The sequence below is a fragment of the Salvia miltiorrhiza genome, chromosome 4 (assembly GCF_028751815.1).
Source record: "Salvia miltiorrhiza cultivar Shanhuang (shh) chromosome 4, IMPLAD_Smil_shh, whole genome shotgun sequence".
Classification (NCBI taxonomy): domain Eukaryota; kingdom Viridiplantae; phylum Streptophyta; class Magnoliopsida; order Lamiales; family Lamiaceae; genus Salvia; species Salvia miltiorrhiza.
In genome coordinates this window covers 14,362,743-14,374,847 of record NC_080390.1, presented here as the reverse complement: position 1 = coordinate 14,374,847, position 12,105 = coordinate 14,362,743, and the positions used below count along the sequence as shown (strand labels likewise).

The 12,105-nt window shown below is 38.7% G+C and overlaps 2 long non-coding RNA genes across 2 annotated transcripts; both read right to left on the bottom strand.

Annotated features, from left to right (window-relative positions):
- Positions 1–627: 627 nt before the first annotated feature.
- Positions 628–1,716, bottom strand: LOC131019768 (uncharacterized). The gene is made up of 2 exons (XR_009100440.1): positions 1,381–1,716; positions 628–870 (listed from the first exon to the last, which is right to left on the bottom strand). It is a non-coding gene; the product is annotated as an uncharacterized LOC131019768 (long non-coding RNA).
- Positions 1,717–10,005: 8,289 nt separating this feature from the next.
- LOC131019765 (uncharacterized) lies at positions 10,006–11,145 on the bottom strand. The gene is made up of 2 exons (XR_009100439.1): positions 10,810–11,145; positions 10,006–10,299 (listed from the first exon to the last, which is right to left on the bottom strand). It is a non-coding gene; the product is annotated as an uncharacterized LOC131019765 (long non-coding RNA).
- Between the last annotated feature and the right edge of the window lie 960 nt (positions 11,146–12,105).

The window sequence follows — 12,105 nt, the reverse complement described above, 5'->3', positions numbered from 1 at the left end:
AGGGCTCAACTTATCGGCATCCTTGTTCAGCACGTGTACTGGACTGCCCCAAACCCGGATGTGGTTAAGAGAAGGCTTGCCCCCTGGCCACAGCTCGGACGGGGTCTTTGCTTGCAACCGACTTAGAAGGCACTAAGTTAAGAATGTAACCAGCTGTTTCTAAGGCATATCCCCATAACGAAACAGGTAAAGTAGCGAAACTCATCATCGAACGAACCATTTCTTGAAGAGTCCTATTTCTTCTCTCTGCTACACCATTCTGTTGGGGTGTACCCGGTGTAGTCAACTGAGATGTAATCCCAGATTCTAACAAGTATGCTCTAAACTCGTTACTGAGGTATTCGCCACCGCGGTCAGATCGCAGTGACTTGATACCATCGGAAACCAGTCTTTGGATCCTCCTTAGATTGATGTGACCCAATGTCGCAGCCCGATTCCCGACACTAGTGATAGTGGGGTACGAGTATCGATACGACTATTTTTAAAAGAATAAAAGATAAGAAGAATAGGTCGAACATCAAGCGGAAGCTTGCATCAAAGCATGCTAAGGAAAATCATCATAAATGAACCCAAGGGTAAAATCGTCAACGTCGTTATAATTTTTTAATTATCAGGAATTTCACGAACAAAAACAAAACGGGTATAGCTCATTTTTCATAAGGAATCATAAAATGCAGAGTATCGCAGCAAAAGGCGAATCGATTACATGTATGAAGACACATAACCGTGAGTAAATTGCTTGATTTCAAAAGAAAACAAAGTATCTCAATCCTCAAGACTCTATTAACATGAAGGCAATACGAAAACATAATTACATCGATTGAAACGTTTCCCCCACTAGCACCAGACCAATCTCGCTCCTCGCTTAGCCTGCACATTTAGAAATACATGCAGGGCATGAGTACATAATACTCAGTGAGCAAACGCCGAAAAACAAGAAATGTGCTCTTAGAGCTATAGGTTTGAAACTTGCCCCATCTCAGCAATACACAGGAATAAATTTAGCGTAAATTAACCTATGTAAGCAGTTTTAATAATCATGATATCATAAAGAAACGACTGCAGTCAAAGATCTCAACATGTATGCACCACATCTACAACTCGTTATTATCAAAGGTACTGAGAAGTAGGCCTCCCTCTCAAGTACCGTGACCGGCCGACCCGAAGACGGCTCACAGTCACCTCTGTGCACAAAATCCCGCTTGTGGCAGGACCGAATTCGTCTCAGTAGAGGGTAACACACAAGTCATTATCAACAAAAATCGGCAAGTCAAACAGTTCTCAAATATCATTTATCTCAAAGCATTTGATAAGTTCATAACATGATTAAATCATTTTAGAAAGCTCATACGATATACGTATACTCAAAATATTGCCCACCTGAAGTCCTTCGCTTATTCTGGAAAGAAATCAGGCAACTTACTTCTTCGTCTCGCTCGGGCCTTCATATGTCATCATCACATCGTCATCGTCATCGAAGGTTCATGTGATAAAACAAACCTTAGTCAGAAACTCAAATTCTAAATCCAATCTCTTCTTTACTCTAACTTCTCACTCAACGTCTATTTACCCGTTAAAACTCAATCCCTAGGTATACTCGGCTTCTAAGGATTCACACGTCCAATTTTCGACTTAACTCTCAACTCGACTCAAACTTATAGCAAACAAGCACATAAACAAGTATAAACACTTAGGCATATTAAAAACACACATAGACAAGTCGAAAACAAGCTTTACTCTGCACTGACTCAACTTTAAAACCTCACCAGACTCTGTACAGACCTCTCATGGGGTCGTAACTCATACCAAAAGAAACCTCTTTGAGTCTAGTTTCTTTTAAAAAAACGTAGGATCAAAAACTCCAAGTATTTTAGGAGATATGACTGTTTTACTACAGTCTACCATATTCGGCAGTTTTTAGCAACCGAAAAGTTTGATTTTTGAAAAATAGTAAACGTTGTCAAAACGGTCTGAAATTTTGTGGGTACTTAGCTAAGACACTCAGGTCTCAACCATAAAAATTTGGGTTCCAGAATGCTAAGGAAAGCCACTGGAAACGATGACTCTATTGGCTACTCACCGAACAATTCGGCAGAATGTAGCAGTTTTAGTTTTACATTTTATAAAAATAGCAAACGAAGTCCAAATGACTTGAAATTTTACCGGTGTGCTCAAGACTCTCAAATATACCTACCATAAAAGTTTCAGGGCATTTGGGTATCAAGAACCCCTCGAAAACAGTAGGTCAGTGGGTCGTGAAAAACGACTCCGAAACAAACACACAAGTAAACATGCTCAACTCAACAATTAAACAAAGCAAATACATCAAAACTCATTTTAAGCACTTAAAGCACTTAAAAACATTCAAAAACATCAAAAACATCAAAATACTCGTAATACTCAATCTCGACTCTTTTCTTTCATCATCCACTCAAATCTCATAGAAAACACTTCAACGAACATATCTAACAAATTTCTTCTCAAATTCATGCTCGAAATTTCTCAAATACTCAAATATGATCATTTACATCATATAACTCATTATTCTCATATTTACTCTCTTTTTATCATAAAAACTATATTTATTACATTTTTATGAAAATCCATGTATCAACATAAAACTCTTAGCAAAACATGGATAAAATTTCTCATAATGATCATAGAGCAAATAAACCTCATTTTATCAAGCATCAAACTCACATCATATAAAAACTCAAAAATCATACAAACTAAACTTAGCCAAAATTTTATTTAGCCTACAATAGACTTAATCAAAAATACAAAGACACTACTATCATGCTTAAAAACATATATTCCAAGCAAAAACACTTAAATAACACATAGACTAAAAAGTCCTAATTTTTTACTAACTAACTCTTTGAAATTTTTACAAACACATACAAATCTTTAATCCATTCATAGATTTATCATTTTTAACCAATTAATCTCACATCAAAACCATCAATTCACAAATAGGGGCATATATACACATATCCCTAAATTTTAATAAACTAACCCACATCAAAAACTCCAATTGACATCATATACTTAAATTAATCCATCAATCATCATCATTTACACCTCATAGACTCATTTATATCATCAATTCATCATCTAACTCATTAACTCAAAAGTTACCATTTTTAGGGTAAACTAACTTCCATCAAAAATTTCACATCTCATGACCCATATTTCACAACATATATCAAACATCAATATACATCACATAACTCTCATTTTTCACCCCCAAACAAGAAAAGAAAAAGAAAAATTTTGAAAGGGGGTGGAGACCCTTTTTTCGAAAATTTGAAAAAGAAAAGGGAGGGGTGATTTTCTTGCTCATCTTTCAAGAATACACTCACACAATCATCTTTCAAACAAGATTTTAGGAAAGACATGGTTACTTACCCAAGTTCTTACCAAAATTTCTCACTTTCTCACTCTACTTTGGAGCTTCTTCTTCAAGGATTTTCTTGATCAATTGAAGGTAGATAGTGTTTAGGGAAAGTTTTAGAGTGATGTGAGGTGTTTTGGTAGTATTTTTGTAAGCTTCGAAGGTTTGCTTTAATGGAGGAAAATGGTGGAAGTGTGAGGTGAAGAAGATGAGTGTATGTATGTGTGTGTTGGGCGAAATTGTAGTGAGGGAGAGAGGGGTGATGGCCGAAAATTTAGTGAGGGAGAGAGAGGTTTGGCTCTTGCAAGATTGAGTTTGATCTTGCATATCTTATGCAATATTTGGTAATTAATGGTCTTCTCTCTCTAATCTTTTCTCTTCTCTCTCTAATCTTTTCTCTCTCTCTCTCTAATCTCTCTCTAATCTCTACACTCTCATCTCCACTCTCTCATCCTCTATACTCTCAATCTCTACTCTCTTAATTCCATACTTAGCATAATTGAGACATATAACATATGGTATGGGAAATTAAAATAAAGTGTGAAGGGTGATTAAATAAAAATCACAAAACTATGGTAAAGTCACTCATTAATAAAATACCATAGTATAATTATTCATGTGACCAAAATAATGATCATAGCACTATTATTAGTGCACTCACTCAATTATAATATTCCTCTTCGTAGGAAAAAAATAATTTAAAAATATTATGCCCGGAAAAATTTTCATAAACCGGCGTCATTCGATTTCTCGATAAAAATAACCCATACTTGCTTTGGAAACTCAAACAAAATTCCAAATGCTTAGGTCTCGAATAAAAATCATAATAACTCGGTCACAGTGACACACATCACGAAAATCACATAATCGATCAGTCACGTAATTTCACATAATGTCACATTAAAGCAGTCGGCAAACACAAACACACTAGACATCTCTCGGACCGACTCTTATCATCAGGGTTCTCACTCTTTCTTCCTTGACTCTAGGTCAGACTCATTATACCTATTTTCTTTAATAGGTCAGTCAAACTCTGATAACTCAGTATCTGTTAAATCTATTCCCGGTAATCGGAAATAAAAGCTCAACTCAATTCAATCAGCATCTCTATCTCAGCTCATTTCTCGAATCTCATCATTCTAACTCTATCCTCGGTTTAGTCACTCATATCTCTATTTAAAAACAATCTGTCTTATCTAATCATAAAAAAAAAAGAAAGTCTCGCATCTCGACATCTCAGTACTCTCAATAGTGTTAAGACACTACCTCACAACATAAGGAAAAGTACGGGGTGTTACATCCTACCCCCCTAAAAAAAAATTTCGTCCCGAAATTTGAGTTATTCACCTTCGGGAAAAAGTTCTGGGTACTTCTCTTTCATCTTCTTTTCAAGTCCTCATGTTGATTCTTCTTGACCGTGATGTCTCCATTGGATTTTCGCCAAATGAATCGACTTGTTCCTCAATTGTTGGATCTTCCGGTCCAGAATAGCATCAGGTCTCTCTTCATAGCTCAAATCTGATTCCAGGGATACTTCTTCTTGATGGATGACGTGTTTTGGATCAACACGTACTTTCTCAGTTGAGAAACATGGAAAACGTCATGGACGTTCGCGAAGCTCAGAGGCAACGCTAGTTTATAGGCTACAGGGCCTACTTTCTCTAGTACATCATAAGGTCCTATATATCTCGGTTTGAACTTTCCTTTAATAAAAATGATACACTCCCCAAGATAGGGAGAACTTAAAGAAACATTGTCTCTAACGTCAAAAGAATCTATCAACGATTACTCAATTGTTGGGTTTCCTTCTCTCGTTTTTGCCAATCAATGCCATAGTTCATGGCTATGTGGTCCCACTTCTATTGTGGAAGTCTCTAATAAGTGTAATTTGTATAAGGTTGCCAAAGTGGCGCCTTCACGCGTTAACTCGTCAAACATCTTTCTACGAAAGATGCCCTCTCTCGCTTCTTATTCTCCTATCAAAGTGTCGTTTCAGTCTCGGTACATTTTCGTACTTTCTGCATGTGCGGTGTAAGGGGTGTCACGAACTTCGCTCGGGATTTCATTCTTCAATCCTTCTCTATCAAGCACTCACAGTCTTCTTCATTCGGGATGGCAATATCTGCCGCTTCTTGATAATCTTCCACTATCTCGTACAAAATGCTGTCTTCGGAATATCTTCCGATCGTATCTTCAGCTGATGGTATCTCGTTCTCAAGTCAATCTTTGAAAAAGTGCTCGCTCCTTGTAGTTGATCGAACAGATCATCGATTCGAGATAACGGATACTTATTCTTCAAGGTTACCTTGTTCAATTCTCGAGAGTCGATACACAACCTCAAGCTTCCATCCTTCTTCTTAACAAAAAGAACCGGTTCTCCCCACGGGGAAACACTAGGTCGAACGAAGCCCATAACTAGAAGTTCTGGGAGTTGCAGCTTTAACTCTTGCAACTCTGTAGGGGCCATTCTGTACGGCGCTTTCGACGTCGGTGCGGCGCCAGGCTCTAAATCGATCGTAAACTCAAGCTGTCGATCTGGTGGTAATCCTGGTAAAGTTTCAGGAAAAACATCTTTGTACTCTCGCACGACGGGCATGTCATCAACGTTTGTCTTGGATCTCTCTCTCTGGTTCAAATATACAACGTACGCGGTTGTATCTTTTCTCTACAAAAGCTTTCTTGCTTGCAGTGCTGAGATGAACTGCGTCTTCTTCCATTTTCCCTCAATACCAATGAAGGAAGTAGGTTCTTGGCCAGGTGGCTGAAAAGATATCCGTCTCTCCTTGCATTGTATCTTCGCATGGTTCTCCTCTAACCAGTCAATTCCCAAAATTATATCCAAGTGCCACATAGGCATCAATCTCAGGTTTCTAGCCTCGAGCTTAATCGATTCTAACTTAAATTCTAAGTTAGGTCACATGGATGAAACCGTAGTAGTTCTGCCTATGGGTGTGGTTAGTCTTTAGAGGTTGTGGAGCAGGCTCCACGTTCAGTATCGAACAAAAAAATACTATGGGCGCACCTTTCATCTCGCCTATACCTGTCAAATTTCCTCGATTCTTGTCCGGTGCTTTCTGCTCAAGCGCGAACAGTCTCTGGTGATGCGGTTGATTCGCCTGCCGGGCTGGTGGTTGCCTTCTTGACTGACGTGGTCGATAGGCTGGCTATTGTCGCTGTGGTGGCGGTAGCGGTAGATTTCCCTCCATCGCCTTGATTGCGGATGAAAATGACTCGATCTTCCTCCGCTTTCTCCTTGTTGACGATTTGGGCATTGATTCGAAAAAAAATGTCCAACCCTTATGCAGGTGTAACAGCTATTCTATCTCATCTTGCATTCTCTCATATGTAATTTATTGCTCTTCGACAAGGCGATATCCCTCGCGGTTCTTGAAGGTTTACTGCTGCTGGGGCAGTTGGGCCAACATAAGGTCGTTTGTCTCAGTTCTGATATTGTGGTGGCGCATTCTGACTCTGCCACGGCTCCTTGGGGTATTGACTTCGATCGTCTCATTTTCTCGTTCCTTTTTGCCCTCGTCTAGAAAAAGGTAGATTGCACGTTGGAGTGCTCTAATTCTTTTGGGGTGCTGAAGCTTAAATCGCGTTCTCTGGCTGCATTGCCGGTTCTATATCAAATGCTCTATTTAATGCTTCAGTACACATAACCGCACTCTGACTCGTTAAATCGTCTCGTACTTCTTGTCTCAAACCTAATCGAAACAATTCTGACATCTTCTCGTTCATCTTTTCTCGATATGTGGTACACCGAACCAAGTCACAAAACTGACGTTCGTATTCAGCTACGGTTTTATTGCCTTATCTCATATTATCAACTCTATTTCTTTCTTCAATCGGTTTTTCTTCCTCGACAAAAGTCTAAGGGAACATATATCAACCTTAGAACTAATTCTCATAACTTACAAATCATAAAACTCTTACTCAACATCATACTATTTTCTAAATTCTCATAACTCAACGTCAAAGACATATTTCATGTCTATCATCGCAACATCAGATCAAAACTCTACTCAAGCATAGAGACTTTGGTTATCGTCATATAAACACTTAAGAAAATTTTCTCTTTCGAGAACTCTTACTAATTGCGGGGCATAACGAAAATAAAACATCCCCTAACACTACGACGATGCTACATCTATACTAGTCGTCATCTCAGTCTGCTATCGTGGAATACATTATCTGCTCTAACCTGTCATCTCGATCTCCTTGAATCTGCTATTGCCTACTCTGGCTTAGCATCACTTCTTCTCATCCTCGAAATAGTTAGCTTTCTGCATAACTGGCTAATAAAAGAAAATTCATGGTCGAAAAGTTGTGCTCGTCCCGTAATAATTATATCCTACGACTGCTCTCATAAATCGTGGTTCTCCCAATCACTCTTCTTGTTATGCCATCCTAGTTACCTAGACATTCCTAACTCTTGTCAGATGTGGTAGGGAATAGGATGTGATGAATAAAAATGTTTGATCTTTGTACAAGACGAGCTCAAGTAATGGAATGATTCCATAACAGCCAGTGCTATCTCAAGGATAATGAAGAAGTTACAATCAAAGGAAGATTAAAAGCTAGAACAGAAACTAGAATAAAAACTGAGATATGGTATGATGGAAGTGAATCAATACTGGAAATAGAAGCAATCCATTAAGTGGAAAATGATGGAAAATGAATAAATTGTCCACTGTTAAAGCAAGGGGTAAGGATTTCCAATACAAACGGCTCAGGCTCAAACACAGTGGATCTGTAAAAAAATTTCTCAATAGCAAATAGTTCATCTCCTATAGGAGTTCAAATGGATGCAGAAAAATTCAAATACGACCAAGCGGGATAGGGACTTAATAAATCTACTCTCATGACTACTCTAGCGATGATAAACGCGGTCCCGGTGGAAGTACCTCTATTTCAAAGTACAATTGGTCAATAGTATCTATGCATCCCATAAGGTCTCCATAATACGTTCATCCTATTAGAGTCGTGTCTATAATTTGCGATGAAATCTCTAACTCTCTCCGTATCGTCTCAACGGTTGGTTTCTCTGCTCCTCTTCTTCATCTTCTTCTCGGTTTATGTTCTTTCAGTTCCCTCTTCTTCTCGGAGGTATACTATAAAGGAAAAAAAATATATATAACTATCGGCCCCGAAACTAGCCGTTCGTCAGTACGAAATACAAATTCTCTTTTTCTCACTTCACTTCTATATCTCATGTGCGATCTCAAAATTCTCAAAATTCTCGTCTACTCTATTTTTCGTCTATCATCGTTCGTAGTTCTCATCAATCTCTATTTCTCATTTATCATCAAGCATCAACATCATCATTCTCAAAGATCTGATAATGATAGTGGAACTCACTAATCATCTACATCTCTGTATATACATATATATATATATATATGGAAAGTTGCCTCTCTCTCGAGGTCTTTTACAAAAGTAGGGTCCTATGTACAAAGGTCCTAACACTAAAATGATGCTTTAACTATACAAGCATCATAGGTACTAAGTACCTATAGATATATACTATCTACACATACACACTATGCTATGCTTCTCTACCTATATATATGTATATATATAACAACTATGCATCTATACATATGTACGCGTCTACTAGATACACGTGATCGCTAGTCGTCGTCTCCTGAAATCCTGCTCGTCGCATCGTCAACCTCCATATCCTCACTCGGCTCCATCTCCTTGCTCGGCTCCGACTCCTGACTCTCGTACTCGTCGATCAGTCGGTAGATGCTATCGTCGCTCGGCTCATCCTCGACATCGGTGTCCACCATCGGACCATAAATCGGCACCTCGGGGACAGGTACCCATGTCTCGACTCCATCGGTAGTAGTATGACGCTGCAGTGGCTGGGTCCGTCCATAGCCGACCGTCATCTCCAGAGTCTCCTCATCGGGGTCCTCCTCGTCGCTGTAGAGCTGGGCTGGCCGAGATCCTCCCTCCTGGGCATCTCGGGACGGTGGGTAGAGAATCGGATGCATAAATAACTGAAACTCCAACGTTCCCGGCTCCGGTAAGGGAATGACCCTCGGATAAGGATCATAGGGCACTCGCTCAATCTGAGGCTCAGATGAAACTGGAATCGGATCGACTAGGGGTGGAGGTGCAATCGGAAACGGCTCCTCGGGAAGTGGGGCACAACAACTAGCTCATATCAGAATCCATCACCTCAAACGTTTCCGCCATCAAAACAATACATAACTCGTTAGTAAACCAAACTCAACTCTCAACAGGAAAGCAACAAGAAACAACATCAACCTCTTACCTCGTTAAGCCGGAGGAGATGGGGTGCTGGGGTTTCGTTTCGAACTAACTCTCAAACTAGCCTAAGAATTCAAATTAGACTAGTACTCAATTTTAAAGAGTAGAAGCAATCAAAGGTTCAACTCAGTCAAGCAATAGACTCAGAGCAGATGACCTGCTCTGATACCACCCTGTCGCAGCCCGATTCCCGACACTAGTGATAGTGGGGTACGAGTATCGATACGACTATTTTTAAAAGAATAAAAGATAAGAAGAATAGGTCGAACATCAAGCGGAAGCTTGCATCAAAGCATGCTAAGGAAAATCATCATAAATGAACCCAAGGGTAAAATCGTCAACGTCGTTATAACTTTTTAATTATCAGGAATTTCACGAACAAAAACAAAACGGGTATAGCTCATTTTTCATAAGGAATCATAAAATGCAGAGTATCGCAGCAAAAGGCGAATCGATTACATGTATGAAGACACATAACCGTGAGTAAATTGCTTGATTTCAAAAGAAAACAAAGTATCTCAATCCTCAAGACTCTATTAACATGAAGGCAATACGAAAACATAATTACATCGATTGAAACGTTTCCCCCACTAGCACCAGACCAATCTCGCTCCTCGCTTAGCCTGCACATTTAGAAATACATGCAGGGCATGAGTACATAATACTCAGTGAGCAAACGCCGAAAAACAAGAAATGTGCTCTTAGAGCTATAGGTTTGAAACTTGCCCCATCTCAGCAATACACAGGAATAAATTTAGCGTAAATTAACCTGTGTAAGCAGTTTTAATAATCATGATATCATAAAGAAACGACTGCAGTCAAAGATCTCAACATGTATGCACCACATCTACAACTCGTTATTATCAAAGGTACTGAGAAGTAGGCCTCCCTCTCAAGTACCGTGACCGGCCGACCCGAAGACGGCTCACAGTCACCTCTGTGCACAAAATCCCGCTTGTGGCAGGACCGAATTCGTCTCAGTAGAGGGTAACACACAAGTCATTATCAACAAAAATCGGCAAGTCAAACAGTTCTCAAATATCATTTATCTCAAAGCATTTGATAAGTTCATAACATGATTAAATCATTTTAGAAAGCTCATACGATATACGTATACTCAAAATATTGCCCACCTGAAGTCCTTCGCTTATTCTGGAAAGAAATCAGGCAACTTACTTCTTCGTCTCGCTCGGGCCTTCATATGTCATCATCACATCGTCATCGTCATCGAAGGTTCATGTGATAAAACAAACCTTAGTCAGAAACTCAAATTCTAAATCCAATCTCTTCTTTACTCTAACTTCTCACTCAACGTCTATTTACCCGTTAAAACTCAATCCCTAGGTATACTCGGCTTCTAAGGATTCACACGTCCAATTTTCGACTTAACTCTCAACTCGACTCAAACTTATAGCAAACAAGCACATAAACAAGTATAAACACTTAGGCATATTAAAAACACACATAGACAAGTCGAAAACAAGCTTTACTCTGCACTGACTCAACTTTAAAACCTCACCAGACTCTGTACAGACCTCTCATGGGGTCGTAACTCATACCAAAAGAAACCTCTTTGAGTCTAGTTTCTTTTAAAAAAACGTAGGATCAAAAACTCCAAGTATTTTAGGAGATATGACTGTTTTACTACAGTCTACCATATTCGGCAGTTTTTAGCAACCGAAAAGTTTGATTTTTGAAAAATAGTAAACGTTGTCAAAACGGTCTGAAATTTTGTGGGTACTTAGCTAAGACACTCAGGTCTCAACCATAAAAATTTGGGTTCCAGAATGCTAAGGAAAGCCACTGGAAACGATGACTCTATTGGCTACTCACCGAACAATTCGGCAGAATGTAGCAGTTTTAGTTTTACATTTTATAAAAATAGCAAACGAAGTCCAAATGACTTGAAATTTTACCGGTGTGCTCAAGACTCTCAAATATACCTACCATAAAAGTTTCAGGGCATTTGGGTATCAAGAACCCCTCGAAAACAGTAGGTCAGTGGGTCGTGAAAAACGACTCCGAAACAAACACACAAGTAAACATGCTCAACTCAACAATTAAACAAAGCAAATACATCAAAACTCATTTTAAGCACTTAAAGCACTTAAAAACATTCAAAAACATCAAAAACATCAAAATACTCGTAATACTCAATCTCGACTCTTTTCTTTCATCATCCACTCAAATCTCATAGAAAACACTTCAACGAACATATCTAACAAATTTCTTCTCAAATTCATGCTCGAAATTTCTCAAATACTCAAATATGATCATTTACATCATATAACTCATTATTCTCATATTTACTCTCTTTTTATCATAAAAACTATATTTATTACATTTTTATGAAAATCCATGTATCAACATAAAACTCTTAGCAAAACATGGATAAAATTTCTCATAATGATCATAGAGCAAATAAACCT